This window comes from Bos taurus, chromosome 8 (genome assembly GCF_002263795.3).
Source record: "Bos taurus isolate L1 Dominette 01449 registration number 42190680 breed Hereford chromosome 8, ARS-UCD2.0, whole genome shotgun sequence".
Lineage (NCBI taxonomy): Eukaryota > Metazoa > Chordata > Mammalia > Artiodactyla > Bovidae > Bos > Bos taurus.
In genome coordinates this window covers 5,547,957-5,566,054 of record NC_037335.1, presented here as the reverse complement: position 1 = coordinate 5,566,054, position 18,098 = coordinate 5,547,957, and the positions used below count along the sequence as shown (strand labels likewise).

General features: G+C 42.2%; 2 long non-coding RNA genes across 3 annotated transcripts in view; one reads left to right on the top strand and one right to left on the bottom strand.

Annotated features, from left to right (window-relative positions):
* The window catches only part of LOC112447765 (uncharacterized), a 31,961-nt gene extending 26,629 nt beyond the window's left edge, over window positions 1-5,332 (top strand). For both annotated transcript variants that reach the window (XR_003035948.2, XR_003035947.2), the window contains one exon: window positions 2,838-5,332. This is a non-coding gene — a long non-coding RNA (uncharacterized lncRNA). The remainder of the gene's footprint in view (window positions 1-2,837) is intronic.
* A 2,601-nt stretch (window positions 5,333-7,933) lies between these two features.
* On the bottom strand, window positions 7,934-17,883 carry LOC112447869 (uncharacterized). Its single transcript, XR_003036152.2, has 3 exons — window positions 17,822-17,883; window positions 14,051-14,109; window positions 7,934-8,299 (listed from the first exon to the last, which is right to left on the bottom strand). It is a non-coding gene; the product is annotated as an uncharacterized lncRNA (long non-coding RNA).
* Window positions 17,884-18,098: the final 215 nt, after the last annotated feature.

Sequence of the window (18,098 nt, the reverse complement as noted above, 5' to 3'; positions counted from 1 at the left end):
CTCAATTACAGTTTTCTTTTAGTACTGTAGTATCTTTGTAAGTTGCATCAAAATTAAGGGAAGAGGCAATAAATAAGTAAGTTGAACAAACCATTAGATTCAGTTTATGCTGCCAACATTTAAGTATTTCTAACTCAAGCCTTCAAAAATTATAAAAATTTTATAGTAAACAATAGATAATTTATGGAGACTTTCTGGCAATAATGAATGCAAATATAGGTAAATCTACAACTAACTCAGATTTGGAACATCTAAACACCCTATAATCTCAGAAACAGAACCCCAAGCCTATCAGTTAGAGATAATACTTACTAGTCATCTAAAGATTCAGGTTGTCGAATCATCTTGTTAATTTTTATCAGGTTGGGTCTTGCATCTCATTTGCTAAATAGGGAGAATAACAGACTCAAACTCTACCTGTGCTTCCTGTAAGCTCTCTGAGAACACAAAGGAGCATGGGGGCCCCGCTTTTGTTCCTCCCAATTCAATCCTGTTATTCGATGCAGAAGACACAAAACTCTCATCAACAGTTACTGACTACTTTTATTGTCATTGCCGTGTGGGAGTGCTGAAAGACTGTTTGGAATTCATTCAAGTAACAGAGGAGAGTGCATAGTGCAGCCTTCTGCATTAAAGAAGAAGAGAAAAGTATTCACTGCAGTCAAAGGTGCAAGCGATAGAGAATCAACACAAATAAAACCAGCGTCAGCCAGAAAGCCTATAGGAAACCATGGAAGGGAGACCAAAATCGGGTTCTTTGGAGGTGAATGGTATAAAGAAAATACAGTGTTATTTGCAACACAATTTTTGTAAAAGAAAGAAAAGCCAGAATAGCCTATTAGCCAGACCCTTCTTCACAAACCGAGTTCCAGACAGTGGTTCCGTTTATAAGGACTCCAGCGAACTGTATACAACACTGAGGAGGAGAGTTCACAAAAATGCTTGTGACTGTCATGTTCCTGCCAACCCTAATCTTTCACAGTTGAGTAATCCCTACAACCTCATTCATTGAAAAACCATGAATGTCTCACATTTTTTCTCATAAAAACGTGCATAAGATGGATTATAGCTGAAGGTATATTAGAAAAATTCCAAAGATTACTTAATAATTTTTTATCATAGTTAATTAAAGTCATTTTAGCAGTTGAGAACATTCCAACCCTAGGTGAAAAGCCTGCATGATTCTGGACTTATTCATACCCCTCAGAGACCTAGGTGGCAGTAGAGGTAAAGAACCCACCTGCTAATGTTGGAGACATAAGAGACACAGGTTCAATCCCTGGGTTGGGATGATCCCCTAGAGGAGGGCATGGCAACTCACTCCAGTATTCCTACCTGGAGAATCCTATGGACAGAGGAGTCTGGTAGGCTACAGTCCATAGGCTTGCAGAAAGTTGGACATGACTGAAGCAACTTCACATGCATACACGGAGAAACTTGAGTATTTTACATGAATATCACTCTATTACAAAAGTATAATAGAGATTTACTTTGATGACACTGAAAAAGTGAAATGTGTAATTAAAGAATATATTCAAGATAGATGATGACATCTGCCAGATAATGTAAGGATTGCCTAAATGTAATGCACTATTATAGATTGTAGCAATTGATCATATTAGCATAAACGTCAAAGTCGGATTCTGAACACCTGAAAGTCATATTGCTTTGGGAGAGAAGACAGTGAGCTGTGCTCCTGTGGTAATCAGAATGGTGGTTTGCAGATTCCAGGCTGTCTCTCCATCAGCACATGCTAGGGCTGTATTTCCTGTGCACTTGGAATTACGTGTGGCAGCTCATTTCCCTGCTACAGAAAGCGAAAGCTCCACAGGGCAGCATCTCTGCCACCACATCCGGTTTTCCTCCAGCTTGGTGATTGACAGTTTTTAAGATGGCAGCCACGTGGCCCCTTGGGCCACCCCCCTCACCCCTCCCACCCCACCCCACCCAGGGGTTATCAGAACCAGAGACCTGCTTTCAAACTGCAATAGAAATAGAACTTGAACAAGAAGTAAGTAAAATGTGTGCTTTAAGCCACTGAGATTTTGGAGTTTGTCACCGTGTCACAACCCACTTACCCATCACAACACCATATACAAAGGTACACAAGAATCACATCACCAAGAGTGAAATAAAGACAGGTTGTCAGCCTCAGTTCTGTTTCGTTCTTTCCTAAAACCACTCATAGTTGCCTGGAGAAAGAGCGTCCCCCAACTTGTGTGCATTATTTGAGAATTACAGAGATGCGGCTGGTGGAGCCAGGGATGGATGGTGTATGTTACGGTGGGTAGCTGGAGGAATAGCAGCCATGTCAGGTAGCCTAGTGTGCACTCCTCTGCATTTATTTACATTAAATGAAAAGGAAAAATACCGGGTGATTCTTTTTAAAAGTAATTTCTTCCCATTCCATTTGAGCTCTGATATTTATCTTCCTGACCAGGCATGTGCTAGGGCAGAAATTTGGGAGCCCTTTTATTTCTTTATTTTTAAAATTCAAATTATAGATAATGTTGACTTTATTTAAGGTTTTATTATTATTTTAAAATGGGAGGAATCTCATTGATTTGTTCAAAGCAATGTTCCTGGTACCTAGAATAATGCACAGAATAAGTAGACCCCCCAAAAATATATAAATATTTTTTTAAATTGAAGTATAGCAGTGTCAGACTTTATTTTTTTGGGCTCCAAAATCACTGCAGATGGTGATTGCAGCCATGAAATTAAAAGACGCTTACTCCTTGGAAGGAAAGTTATGACCAACCTAGATAGCATATTCAAAAGCAGGGACATTACTTTGCCAACAAAGGTCTGTCTAGTCAAGGCTGTGGTTTTTCCAGTGGTCATGTATGGATGTGAGAGTTGGACTGTAAAGAAGGCTGAACACTGAAGAATTGATGCTTTTGAACTGTGGTGTTGGAGAAGACTCTTGAGAGTCCTTTGGACTGCAAGGAGATCCAACCAGTCCATTCTGAAGATCAGCCCTGGGATTTCTTTGGAAGGAATGATGCTAAAGCTGAAACGCCAGTACTTTGGCCACCTCATGCAAAGAGTTGACTCATTGGAAAAGACTGTGATGCTGGGAGGGATTGGGGGCAGGAGGAGAAGGGGACGACAGAGGATGAGACGGCTGGATGGCATCACCGACTCGATGGACGTGAGTCTGAGTGAACTCCAGGAGTTGGTGATGTACCGGGAGGCCTGGCGTGCTGGGATTCATGGGGTCGCAATGAGTCGGACACGACTGAGCGACTGATCTGAACTGAACTGAACTGATAGTTGCTTTACAGTGCAGTGCCAGTCTCTGCCGTACAGCATGGTGGCTCAGTTATACACATATATTCGTTCTTTTTCTATATTCTTTTCCACTGTGGTTGATCACAAGACACTGAGTATAGTTCCCTGTGCTGGACAGTAGGACCTTGTTGTTTGCCCATTCTTGGTGTGATAATTTGTATCCGCCAAACACCAAACTCCCAATCCAGCCATCCCTCTCTGTTCCCACCTACCCCTTAGCAACCACAGGTTTGTTCTCTGTGTCTGTGAGTCTGTTTATGTTTTGTTGCTAGGTTCATTTATTTCATATCTTAGATTCCACATACAAGTAATCTCATACGGTATTTGTCTTTCTCTTTCTGACTTACTTCACTCAGTATGATGCTCTTGTTGCCTCCATGTTGCTGAAAGTGGCATGATTTCATTCTTTTTCATGACTGAGTAATATTCCATTGAATGGATAAAGATGTACCACATCTTTAGCCATTCCTCTGTCAATGGACCTTTGCTTCCATGTTTTAACTATTGTGAATAGCACTGCTGTCAATATCAGGGTGCATGTATTTTTTGAATTATGGCATAATTCTGGATGTATTACCAAGAGTGGGATTGCTGGAACATATAGTAATTTTATTTTTAGTTTTCTGAGGAACCTCCATACTGTTCTCCATAGTGGCTACAACAATTTATATTCCTACCAAACAGTGTACAAGGATGCCCTTTTCTCCACACCCTCTCCAGCATATATCATTTATGGAATTTTTGATGATGGCTGACTGGTGTTAGGTGATATCTTACTGTAGTTTTGATTTGCATTTCTCCAATAATTAGTGATGTTGAGCATCTTTTTGTGTGCTTACTTGTCATCTGTGTCTTCTTTGGAGAAATGAGTAAACTAAAAATAATTTTTGAAAGAATCTATGGTTTTGATAGAAGATTTCATTATCTGCAAGACTCGGTGTTAGTTAACAGTCTGACGTGGCTTCCCTAAAACTCAAGTACCATTTTAAACTTCAATAATAGAAGTGTCAGGTCCAGGACAAATGGAAAATATAGTGCGTTCTACTCTTCCTAGCCTTTGGTTAATTTCTTGCATCACACACCAAGACGGATATTTATAAATTCTATTCCAGAGCTTCCTTAACTTTTTTGTGACACCATGGTGACCCTAAAACATGATACTATTTGTAGAGTACATGTGGGTAAAAAAGCTTTCTTGGACCATTCTTAGGGCTGAAGCACTAAAATGCAGGAACTAACATTTTTCTTCGAAGATCCTTCACTTCTAACAGAAGTTGTTTAAATGCTGATAATGAAAGAATGGGCTTCCCAGATGACACTAGTGGTAAAGAACCTGCCTGCCAACGCAGGCGATGCAAGAGATGCAGGAAGGTCCCCTGGAGGAGGGCATGACAACCCATTCCAGTACTCTTGCCTGGAGGATCCCATGGACAGAGGAGCCTGATGGGCTATAGTCCATGGGGTTGCAAAGAATTGGACACAACTGAAGCCACTTAGCATGCACCATGCCGTGAAAGAATATTTACATAACAAGGGAAAGGGGCTTTCTTTAATTCTAACAACCACCACAGTACGTGGGAGAGAACATGGAAACAAACACAGAGCTTTCTCTCTAACCCCTTGGCCAGGACACCCGGAGAACCTGATGTATTTTGACAGGCTTGGAACTTGGCTCTGCTGGGTCAGGAGAACCCCTGGGAAGAAGAGGGCTTTGAAGACTTGGGATAATGGTTATTTTAGTCACAGCTAACTCATGGGACGTGTAAGGCACTTTGCATACATTGAACGTAAAGAGTCCATTTAACAACCATCTGGGATGGGTGTTATTTCTTCTACTTTTTAATTAAGGAAACTGAGGTTTAGAGATGTGTAATGTTATATCCAGATTTATGCAAGAATGGAATGGAAGAACCAGGTTTGAATATAGGACTGAGCCCCAAATCTCCTTCTTTTTTTCTGGAAACAGGGAGACAGAAAGGACTTATTTGTCCATACCATCTTCAGACATTAAAGGATTCTTGGTGACCAAGAGAGTATGTTTCTGATATTCTGAGTCAGTTTAGTACTTGGGAGTGGAATCGTGAAGGAAGACAGACTTAATTTCAGAATTTATTGTTGTTGTTATTTAGTTGCTAAATCATGTCCGACTCCTTGCAACCCCATGGACTTTTAGCCTGCCAGGCTGCTCTGTCCCTGGGATTTCCCAGGCAAGAATACTGGTGGATTGCCATTTCCACCTCCAGGGGATCTTCCTAACCCAGGTATGGAACCCATGTTTCCTGCATTAGCAGGTGGATTCTTTACCACTAAGCCACCTGGGAAACCCCTTATTTCAGGTTAAGAAATGATTCTCTGCAAAGATTGGATTTCTCACCCAGTTGGTATTTAGTAAGTGACTACTTCTTAGTTTTAGAGGAGGCTCCTGCTTGGGCAACCTCTGCTTTTTCTCCACTTTCAAGAGTGTGATGTTATAGTGTAAAAAGCACAAGAAGATTCTGTTAAAAATGTTGTTGCTCTTTGTGCTTTTTCTTAGGAGGGATTTGTATTTTGGGCTAAGTAAATGTAGATGAACCCTGGCGGAGGACATGGCCCCCCACTCCAGTATTCTTGCCTTGAGAATCCCCATGGACAGAGGAGCCTGCTGGGCTACAGTCCACGGGGTCACTAAAAGTCGGACACGACTGAGCGACTAAGCACAGCAGACATGGATCAAGAGCCAGTTTCCGTGAGAGAAGCTTCAGTGGTTCTCCTGAGATTTTACAAGGGCCTTTCTTAGAAAACTGCCCTATTATTTTGAAGTTTCTAGGACCTGATCAGAAATACATTCATTCTGAAAAATCAAAATACAGTCTCAAACCTCCACCATCAACACGATTGGAATAGAAGACCCATTACTTTTCCCCTCCTTCCCCAACAAACAAATGGACATCAGTCAACAAGAAATCTTAGAATTTATAGATTGTCCTACTTTGGGAGTGTTTTAAGTAATTTTTAATATGGTCTTGTTGAGGGGTGTATATGTGTAAGATGTATTTGTTTTCAGATTTCCTCCTGTATTTTACTGCTTTTTTTTTTAACATTTTTTTTATTACTGTGCAAACCTATTATACAGTACATAGGGACTCAGAAATTCATTTAATTTGACACATTTGTGAAAGCTAAGTCTAACTGAACTGATCTTTTTTTTTTTTTAGCCACACATCTCGAGGTATGTAAGATCTTAGTTCCCTGATGAGGAGTTGAACCTGAGTGCCCTGCATTGGAAGCATAGAGTCTTAACCACTGGACTGCTGGGCAAGTCCCATTACTGCTTTTATTAGGGGGAATAATACCCACTTCCTTTTACCATCACTTCCCAAATACACTTCCAGTTCCTGCTTTAGGATAGGAACTACTCTTAAAAACCAAAGATTCTCTGGGAAGAATATTTTCATCCTTGAGAGTGCAGGAGGATTAACATAAAGCCTCTGCCCCTGAGCAGAATGGAGAGATTGCAGAGCGGGCAGCATCCAGGCTGCCTTTGCCCCCCTCTCTCTACTCTTCACTTCCTTTAGATCAGGCCAGTTGGGGCCCCACGAACCCTCCCGTCCCCTGAGAATCCTGGGATGATTTTTGTTTGTTTTGCTTTTAAGAAATGTTTATTTGTATGTTTTTATTTGGCTCTACCGGGACTTAGTTGTGGCATGTGGAATATAGTTCTCTGACCAGGGGTTAAACCCAGGTCCCCTGCATTGGGAGCTCAGAAGCTTAGCCTCTGGATCACCAGGGAAATCTGCTGGGGTGATTTTGGAACTGTAGCTGTTCTCCTCTTGATTTTTCACTCCCCAAACCAAAGATGCCTGGGACAAGACTGAGCCAGCACAGGAAGGGAATTCTGGATGAGGATGTGGACTTTCAGTCTCTTGCAAACCATCTCCCTTTTCCTTGGTTAAAGGTACCAGTCATTATCAGGAAGGAAGAAAGGTTGAAGGTAAAAGGAAAGTTTGGTGGATCTGGATTCTAGGTAATTCTGTCATTAATAGAATTAATTATTTGGTAAACAAAGGTGAACACATACATATCAATAAAATTTGCTGAACGACGTCTACCTAAATGAAATATCTGCATCATGTACCTCCTGACCTATCCTTCCTATTTTTATTTTTATATTTACTTTATTTTTATTTATATGGCTGCACCGGGTCGTAGTCGATGGTGTGGGAACTCTCAGTTGTGGCATGTGGGTCAGTTCCCTGACTGGGGATCGAACCTGGACCTCTTGCATTGGCAACATGAACAGCCAGGGAAATCCCATTCCTACTATTTTGAAAATAAAAAACTATTATGTGCCTAATAGATGATCAATACATTCTTGTTGAATAAAAAAAAAATGATACCATTAGAATGGTTTTAGTCTTTGAAATCTGTATCTTGAGAGGTGAAACCATCTTAAAACTGAAGTCTATTCTGTTCAGTAGATCCATGGCTATTGAGAGGATAAATGGGATAAATCTTTTAAGGTACTCAGCACAGGGCCTGACACTCAGTAAGCAGTGAATGAACATTAATCATCATTATTATCATTATTCATCTATAAATATATAGAATAAAAGGACATATGTACACAGGGAATTGTAACAGTAATAAATAAGAAGTTCATTTGATTTTCTTATCTGTGCACTTAAATTTTCTTGAGCTTTTAGATTACTGTGTGTTGTTTTCTTCTGTTTTTGCACAGGTTTTAATATTTATAGGAAAATAAACTACTAAATACTACCCCTCTGTAGAAATATATGGGACATGGTTAAATGCTTTAAGTGTCACCAAGCTAAGCCTATTCAGTTATTCTCTCTGTCAAAATGCCTTTATGTTTTAAACACATACAGTCTCTTTAGGAAACATGGTCACTCTATTATTTGGAGCCAGGCCTTCTGTTACTCTGAAGTCTGGACACATAAGTCATTGTCATTAGTCAGTGGATTGACAGATGCTTCTCTGAAGCGTGGGCAGAGCTCAGAATCTTATCCTAGAAGGTAAAGAAAAATCTCATGTTAACAGAGTTGGAAACCTCTTGGTATCAAGTTGATAGTTCAGTACCTTAACGTGAACTATCTTCTAGAAAGTTACTCAAGTTCAAGGAAGTCCCTGATGAATTAGTTCAGTTACCATCATATGAGGGCTTCCTAGGTGGTGCTGGTGGTAAAGAATCTGCCTGCCAGTGCAGGAGATACAGGTTCGATCCCCGGGTAGGGAAGATCCCCTAGAGGAGGGCATGGCAACCCACTCCAGTATTCTTGCCTGGAGAATCCCACAGACAGAGGAGCTTTGGGCTACAGTCCATAGGGTCCCAAAGAGTCGGACACAACTGAAGTGACTTAGCACATCATTATGTGGGCCAAAGAGTGAATTTGCATAGGTTCTCACGGAGTCCACAGTGTCATTCGTTACTAGTTTTCAGACTCTTTTGGTTAGCTTTCCACCAGAATGTTATTATTTTTTTTAAACAACATTTAAATTTAACTTCTGTTCACCTTTCTTACTACTTGTTTTTGTCTAGCATGATTTTTATGCCTTTAGGTGCCTATGAATTATTTATGCACCCATATGCTTTTCTTCCTACATCTCCGTGCTGTGTTTTAAGTGAAAAGTTATGAAAGAATATTAAATAAGATGGGGGCAAAACCAAGAGAAATGCAATATAGTCCTGTGTGTGCTGATAACGGCAGCTGGCAAGTGTTACTGGATTCAGCCAGGGGAAAAAAATAAAAAACAAGTATGAGATATTCTGTAGCTGCCTTCGCTGGCTGTTCATTTCATATCACCCTAAGGCAAGATTATTTCCTAGAAGGCACCATTCTGTAACAGAATCTGTTCTCAACTCAAATCTCCCTAGCCCCCCTGCTCCACATGACAGGTGATTTTACTAAATCATAATACATTTTGTTAGCAGTATGGGGGAAGGGGATTAATGAATGCTGGATCATCTGTAACATCAGTGGGTAAATGACCAAGTTTCATTTCCCCAGATTAGATGTATTTGCAAATCAAACCCTGGTAGCTTGCAAAAAGGCAGACATTGCTAGACTCATATTTTACATTCATTTTAAGTCATAAATCTTTAGAGTGCCTGTTAAGTCCAGAGATACAATTATATATCTCCTTCCATGCTGTTGACAGAGAAGAGAAGACTTTTTCGGCCACACTTGCACTGTTCTATCCGAACATACCATCGATTCATATCCATCACAGGTTTTTCTCAAAGACCCATCTCTCTTCATCTTCTCCAAAAGGCATAAAATGCATGCATTTTTTTCTGATAGAGAGACAGTTTTAGTCTGAAATCCCCAACTTTGCATTTGCATCTTCAAAATCTCTCTGTGGGGAGTAAGCTTCTTTCTTGGCTTTCAAGTCAGAAAAAAAAAAAAAGAGAGAGAAAATGGTGTTTCATGTCTAACTTGATTTTCTGTGTCTTTCTATCACCTAACACCTGTTTCTTTCTTCTGTCCTCATAGTCAGCCATACGATTTTTGTGTTAAAAATTATACCTCATCCATCACAGAGTTAGAGATCAGAAAAAAAGCCGATCAAGGCTGTTGGGGAAGAAACCATCTGCTGACTTTCAAGTGGATTCAAAGAAGGTGCAAAGTAATACATTTTAGTTGATTGTAGCATTAAGAAAACAAGACCAGGGGGCATTAAGTCAACCACAACAAACAATGAGTGATTTTTCTTTGCTCTAATACCTCAACCTGCTACAGTATATCTACCAAAATAATTTATTTCTTTTTCTTTAGCAGTGAAAGAAAACATGCTTGCTTATAGCTCTTGCTGTCGTTCAGTCACCAGGTTGAGTCCAACTCTTTGCGACCCCATGGACTGCAGCACACCAGGCCTCCCTGTCCCTCGCCATCTCCCAGAGTTTGCTCAAACTCATGTCCATTGAGTCTGTGATGCCATACAACTATCTCATCTGCGAATGTAGAATGATCTCTGAAGCAGCTGTGCAGCAATGTGGTTGGGGGGTGTGTTTGCAGCCTGGAAATCAAGCACAGCCTTGCTATGTCATCTTTAACAATTCTCTGTTCTTGTGGTGTCCTGGGTGCTGATTTCTCCTTTGTAAAACACACACTGCCTTTTATCTGCTACAGTAAATGTAGGGGAAAAAAAATCATTGAGGCCTCTCATCAGAGTGTTTTCTTGTGTGTGTATGTGCTCAGTCACTGAGTCATGTCTGACTCTTTTCCACCCCATGGACTGCAGCCTGCCAGGCTCCTCTGTCCATGGAATGCTCCAAGCAAGAATATTGGCATTGGTTGCCATTTCCTCCTCCAGGGGATCTTCCCAACCCAGGGATCAAAACTACTTCTTCTGTGCCTCCTGCACTGGCAGGTGGATTCTTTACCATTGTGCCACCTGAGAAGAAGCCCTGTTTACTTGTATGATTAATTTTATTTTTAAGGAGCACAGGTTCATTTACTTTCAGGTTCATTTACTATGTTATGGCTTCATTTCTCAGTCACCGTACATCTTCTACTTTAGCTACTGACATCATTCTCTATTAATGTGTGTCACCCATATAAAAAAATTAGATCCTGAATAGCCAGTGCAGGCCTTCCTGTTTTTCTTTCATATCACGCCTGTGTTAAGCAGTTAATTTTAACTCCCTTCTTTGCTAGATTGTTCATGTTGGAAAGAATACTATCTAAACTTTTCTCCAGTGATGATGAAACGGACCAGAGATGATAAATCTTGCCACATACAGATTTTCAAAACTATTGATCCACTGTTGCTTTCATGTTAAAGAGAGAATTGAAACCTCAGGGCTAAAACAAAATGACTCCAGGGCTGAGGAGGCCAGCTGGCCGATTGGGGTGGTTGATTTCAGATGGGTTTCAGAGCGTTGCCTCTGTGGATGATCAGTTGCATGCTTGCACCTGGGCATCCCTGCCTTGGGGCTGAAGGATGTGTGGGTCCTCAGGTCAGCCTGGCTGGAGGGTGACTTAGTTATCCTTGCAGAAGTGCTCCCAGCATCCCCACAGGTCTGTGCCTTTGCCCGCTGGTCAGACTGAAGGCATCCTCTTGTCCCTCCAAAGCCAGATGAGAGAGGAGAACTCAGGGTGATCCATATGTGAATCTCATAGCTATGTTGTGACTTAAACAAGTCACAACGTGTATGATTAATTTTACTTGTATGTAAAATTATTTTACTCCTCTGATGCAATGACTTGCTCTGAGCACCAACGAGGGGATCCCAGCTTTGACAGCAGAGGCTATGTGGTTTCACGAACCTCCACTCCCATCAGTAGAGATCAAAATATTTGTGTGAATTTTCTGCACTTGTCCAGTGTATGTGTTAGTCGCTCAGTCATGTCTGACTCTTTTCAACTCCATGGACTGTATGTAGCTCACCAGGCTCCTCTGTCTATGGGATTTTCCAGGCAAGAATATTGGAGTGGTTGCCATTCCCTTCACCAGGGGAAGATCCCTTCCCGACCCAGGGATCAAACTTGGGTCTCCTGTATTGCAGGATTCTTTACCATCTGAGCCACTAAGTAAACCCAGTCACATTATATGACTGGGTCCTTATAAACCCAGTCATACTGGGTTACTTTTAGAAAAAAACACAGGAATGTGAAAAGGTGGCTGTTTCAGGGCTTTCCTGGCACAAGCCGCCTGCCCAGGACTGAGGCTGGGATGAGGTGGGCAGGAAGGTGGCTCCGGCTGCTACCAGGGCCTGTCTGCCAGGACGTCCCGCCTCTCTGCTGCAGCCTTTTCCTGCTCCATGAGGGTGAACCTGCAGCAGGTTTGGCCATATAAGCAACCCTGGGGTGCAGGCTTTTTAGGAGGTGTGAGGGGTGTGGTGGCTACAGAGATAAATCCTCTTCCCCAGCAGAGGATTTGCCCATGTGAAACATGGTGCTTCCTTCTCTTTTCAGGGTTTTTATGAAATTTCTCATGGACTGACGGCATGAGTTTACTTTGTTTTGGTTTTGTTTTTACAATTTTTGACCTTCACAGCTCAAAGAGCTGGTCTCCTGTGTGCAGCGTTCAGAGATCATTCCCATTGTGTGTGTGTTTAAAAAGGTTTGATATTGCATGTATACCCGCAGCTTTCAGAAGGTCTCATGTAAAAGTCTCATTTTATATTTGTGTTAAAATTCTGTTAATGCTAATAGTAAATGCAAAACAGGTGCAGAAAAGAGCAATTCTAGCAGGGACAACACAGCAGTCGTGATTATAATGACCTAACAATTAAGGGTTAGGTGAAAATCCCTCTACACTCGGGAGACTGTTCTGAATCTTCATCACGTACAGGTGCCACAGCTAAGCCTGCGTGCTTGCCCGGTCTCACTCAGAACTGGAAACGCCCTGTGGACTCCTGTTTCCTCACCTCCTGGCCTGCTCCTCTGACCGAAGGACACGGCTCTGGGACTCCTGTGAGTTCTGACTGGCCTGCTATTACGACGCTTCTTTCTGATAAGTGCCCTGTTGTTTGTTGTTGTTCAGTTGCTCAGTCGTGTCCAGCTCTTTGCGACCCCATGGACTGCAGCACAGCCAGGCTTCCCTGTCCTTCACTGTCTCCCGGAGCTTGTTCAACCTCATATCCACTGAGTCGGTGATGCCGTCCAACCATCTCATCCTCTGCCGCCCCCTTCTCCTCCTGCCCTCAATCTTTCCCAGCATCAGGGTCTTTTCCAATGAGTTGGCTCTTTGCATCAAGTGGCCAAAGTATTGGAGCTCAGCTTCAGCATCAGTCCTTCCAGTGAGTATTGAGGGTTGATTTCCCTTATGATTGACTGGTGTGATCGCCTTGTCATCCAAGGAGATCAAAGCTTAAGCTTAAGCTGTACTCCCAGCTTAAGCCATAACTGAAGTTATATGTTTTTGTCAACTGTGCTCAAGTCACATTTGTCTTTATTTCATAAAGTTATATTGATGATATCTAGCATAATCCTTTTATGATCAGCACTGAAATACTTTTTTGGGGGAGAAGTTAACAAAACAGACTCAGAATTGGTGGAAAACCTTTTCAAAGACTGAAAGTGCCAATCATAGTGTGTTTTTTTTTTTTTTTTAAACAATTTACAGGAAGTTCAACATGACATTTGATTTCTTCTTGCCAAAGCTAACATTACAGTTCGCTTTAATTCTCTCCTCCCTGCCTTTTAAAAAATTTGTATTGGATAAGGTTTTGGCTCCATGTGTGCTGTTCCTGCTTTCGCATCAAGGCTGTAATTAAGTCTTTGTTTGTTCTGACTTGCAGTTCCTTCCTGGCACTGGATAAGGGCTAAGATGTTGCTTCTGCAGGTCCTTCCCGCAATAAAAGTGGAGGTAACAGCAAAATGATTACTAGCTTTAGTAATGGGAATTATAATACAGACAACAAAACAAATTTACCTTAATATTAAAAGCAGGATGCAGAAGTTTATCAACCACTTGTCAAGCTAACCCACTTAGGAATTCCAAAATAATTTTTAATCTTTGCATTAATGTTTCTTTCCATTTTCCTTCTTGAAAGACACATCAAATTTTGAACAGTGTGCTACTTCTTGGGTTTATGTATACTTTCATTTTTCAAAAGCAATGGACTATGTTAAAGCATTGCTTCATTTCTTCCAGTCTGGTTTTTTAAGGTCAGAGTGACCATTTAATCCAGCATGTTCTGGAACTAGATGCTTGGAAAAACAGCCTTCTCCCTGGTTACTCTTACACAACCTTGAGTCATTTTCTTCACTCTAAAGAGATACGTTCAGCATTGGAGAAAAGTAAACCTTACCTTGTCATCTTAGGTTTAGTGCAAGATTAGGTGTGAATATTCAAGAAATACTTTGCAATCTGAAAAACAGTAAAAAAAATCTTAATTTGGGGGTGGATCTTGCATCTTATTAACTCTGCAATTAGGCAACTATTATAAACTAAAATCTAGATTTTGAGGTTATAAAATGGGTCAGGAAATGGGAATAAAAGCCAGCTTCCATCCTCTCTGTTCTGTGTTTGATTTACTAGATGAAAAGGGGGCCAGCCTTGGTCTTCTAAAGCAGTGGTCCCCGGACTCTTCTGACACCAGGGACCAGTGTCCACTTTTTTCAGGGATGAAGGCAGGGTGGGGTTGTGATTTGGGGATGATTTAAGTGCATTACATTTATCGTGCACTTTATTTCTATTATTATTATATCAGCTCCACCTCAGATCATGAGACATTAGATCCGGAGGTTCGGGACCCCTGCTCTAGAGGACATGGTCTTTCCGTCAGCTCTGCTGGGCTGAGTCCTTGGCCCTGGCAGCGCTGGGCTGCTGTTGAAGGTCCTCCACAGGCGATTGTCCTGGCTGTTGGAACCCGTTTACCCGTCAGCCCCTCTGCTTCAGTCGTGGGGTCCGTGAACACACTGTGCTTATTTCTGCTTCTTGCCCCATCCATCTTTTACCCACACAACGCTGTCTGTGTCTCTGCCTTCTACTGTTTGGCCCTCCACCCTCTGGAGGGCCATCCTGATCATTCTCTCTCTCTCTCTTTTATAATATTTATTTTTTATTTATGTGGCTGCTCCAGGTCTTAGTTGCAGCCCGTGGGATCTTCAGTCTTAGCTGTGGCACTCAGTATCTTTTTTGTTGCTAGGTGCAAACTCTTAGTTTGGGCACTGGGATCTAGTTCCCTGACCTGGGATTGAATCCAGACCCCCTGCTTTGGAACCTCAGAGTCTTAGCCACTGGACCAACTGGGAAGTCCTCCCACCGAGTCTTCTGTTGGTGCTGTAGTTCACATCCCTCGCTCCCTCCTCTGAACTCCAAAACTTGTGCCTATGCCGTTTCATATTTTTCTCTTGTTCATATATGACTTTACATCGTGTACATGCTCAGTCGTTCAGTCGCGTCTGACTCTGAGACCCTATGGACTGTAGCCCGCCAGGCTCGTCTGTCCATGGGATTCTCCAGACAAGAATACTGGAGTGGACTGCTGTTTCTTCCTCCAGGGGATCTTCCCCACCCAGGGATCAAAACCACATCTCCTGCATTGGCAGGCGGATTCTTTACAGCTGAGCCACCTGGGAAGCCCTGACATAACATTGCATGCTCCTTACAAACTGTGTTCTACATCCACCACGACACAGTAGTTCTGCAAGCCTTGTGTAACTGAATTGATGCGTAATTGGCAGTGGGCTCCTTTTGTTCTCCACCCACTGTGCACAGCCCAGTTCTGGTGACTTGGATTTCAGGCTGACTGTAGTGGGTACCCTGTCCTAAATGATGGTATTTGGAAGTGGGGCCTTTGGAGGTAAACAGGCCATGAGGGTGGAGCCTGAATTAATGGAATTAGTGCTCTTATAGGAGAGAGACAGGAAGTCTGTCTCAACCAAGCAAGAAGGCGGCTGCCCAAGATCCAGGAAGAGGGCCCTCAGCAGGAACCTGACCACGCTGGCGCCTTGATCTTAGACTTGCAGCCTCCAGAACTGCAAGAAGCAAATGTTTGTCTTTGAAGATATTCAGTGTATGGTATTTTTGTTGTTAGTCAGTTGTTCAGTCATGTCTGACTCTTTGAGACCCCATGGACTGCAGCACAGCCAGGCTTCCCTGTCCTTCACTATCTCCCAGAGTTTGCTCAAACTCATTTTCATTGAATTGTTGATGCTATCCAACCATCTCATCCTCTGCTGCCCCCTTCCCCTTTTGCCCTCAATCTTTCCCAGCATCAGGGTCTTTTCCAATGAGTTAGCTCTTCACATCAGGTGGCCAAAGTATTGCAGCTTCAACTTCAGCATCAGTCCTTCCAATGAGTATTCAGGGTTGATTTCCTTACTATTGACTGGTTTGATTCCTTACTGTCCAAGGGACTCTCAAAAGTCTTCTCCAGCACTACAATTCGAAAGCATCAATTCTTTGGCTCTCAGCCTTCTTTATGGTACAACTCTCACATCCATACATGACTACTGGAAAAACCATAGCTTTGATTAGATGGACTTTGATAGCAAAGTAATGTCTCTGCTTTTTAATATGCTGTCTAAGTTGGTCATAGCTTTTCTTCCAAGGAGAAAGCATCTTTTAATTTCATGGCTGCAATCACCATCTGCAGTGATTTTGGAGCCCAAGAAAATAAAGTCTGTCACTGTTTCCGTTGTTTCCCCATCTATTTGCCATGAAGCAATGGGACTGGATGCTATGATCTTAATTTTTTGAATGTTGATTTCCTTTTTTTGTATTTGTTTTTGTTGTAGCAGGCAATGAATAGGTCAGAGTCCAGTCAGGAGAAAAGAACCCAAATTATGCAGTTAAATACAAAGGATTTAGCACAGAGTACTGGTCATGGAGGTGTTGGAAGAGCTCACAGGGCAAAGAGCAAATGGTGAAGCCAGAGAGTAACAGCAGCAAGAAGTAGCCAGCAGCTCTAGGACTGGAGGGACAAAGAGAGGAGGTGGCTTGGCAAGAACAGGGGCCACCAACGTGGGGCTGGCTGGGGGAAGCTGGGACCCTGGAGGAGTCACAGCCACTGCCAGAAATCCTGGCCAGAGCAAGGAAGAAAGGGAGGCAGACCGGCCTCTCCCTGTCTCCCATACTAGCCACTCCCACCTCCTGCCAGTGACTCTGGCCAAACTGACCAGAGCCAACTGGCAAAGAAGGCTGGGTGGTGTGTATTTTGCAGAAATCAACCCTTTGTGCTACAAACAGAGCAAGGGAAGCAGAGGAAAGAGACCAAAGAGCAAATAGCCAGATGATTACCACACTGATAGGCCAGAATGAAACGAACTCAGGACTGTTCTCCACGTGAGACTACAAATAGTTCAAAATAGCTCACAACTGATTTGATTCCATTTTAAAAGTTAAAAAAAATTAAATATTTATTTTATTTATTTATTTACTCTTGGTCACACCATGTAGCATGTGGGGTCTTCGTTCCTCCACCAGGGAGCAAACCCATGTTCCCCTGCAGTGGAAACAAGGAGTCTTAACCACTGGACAACTAGGGAAGTCCCTCCAAAATTTTCAGTAGGATTAGTCTTTTATTGTTTCCTGGATCTGGAAGATCCACTAAAGAAGGAAATGGCAGCCCACTCCAATATTCTTGTCTGGGAAACCCAATGGACAGGGAGACTGGTGGGCTACAGTCCCTGGGGTCTCAAAGAGTTGGACACGACTGAGTCACCACCACCATCACCACCACCATTTCTGAATGATCACCATTTAATAATTTAGACTTCTTAAATAACTCAAATTCCTTTTATTGTAAATTATAAAATAAATACTAAGTCTGCTTTTTATCTTTGGCCCATTTCAAAAGGACTACAAGCAATTCTGGCATCTAACTGTCATCTTTCTCTAAAGAAAGAATTTCTATGAGATAGCAACCTCACCTAACCTAGTTCTCTAAATTCTATTTGCTTCCCTACTTAAACCTATTTAATGAATTTTCCATCTGTTAGTATATAAACTAATCTCACCCTTTTATTATTAGCTGTTTTTCATCTGAAGAAATAAAAATCCAACTCAAACTAGCTTAAGCCAAGTAGGAAATGCATTGGCACTCAGATCCAGGAGCTTAAATGATATCACTTACATTCTGTTTCCCTCGCTGTGTCCCACCTTCCTCTCCTTGCTCTGAGCTACTGACCTTTGTTTAATTCTGAAACAGTCTGGCTTCAAATGTTACATGTAGAATTCTAGGAAGAGCTCTGATTGGTCTGCTTGGGTCACAGGCCCAGCTGGTGGCCTCGTCTGTGGTGGATTCTGATTGGCTAGACTTAGGTCAGGAAAGTGGCACTTGGACTGGGTTGAAGGTAAGTTTCCCCACCCACATCACACTACAGCTTGAGGAGGAGGTTGTTTCTGAAGAA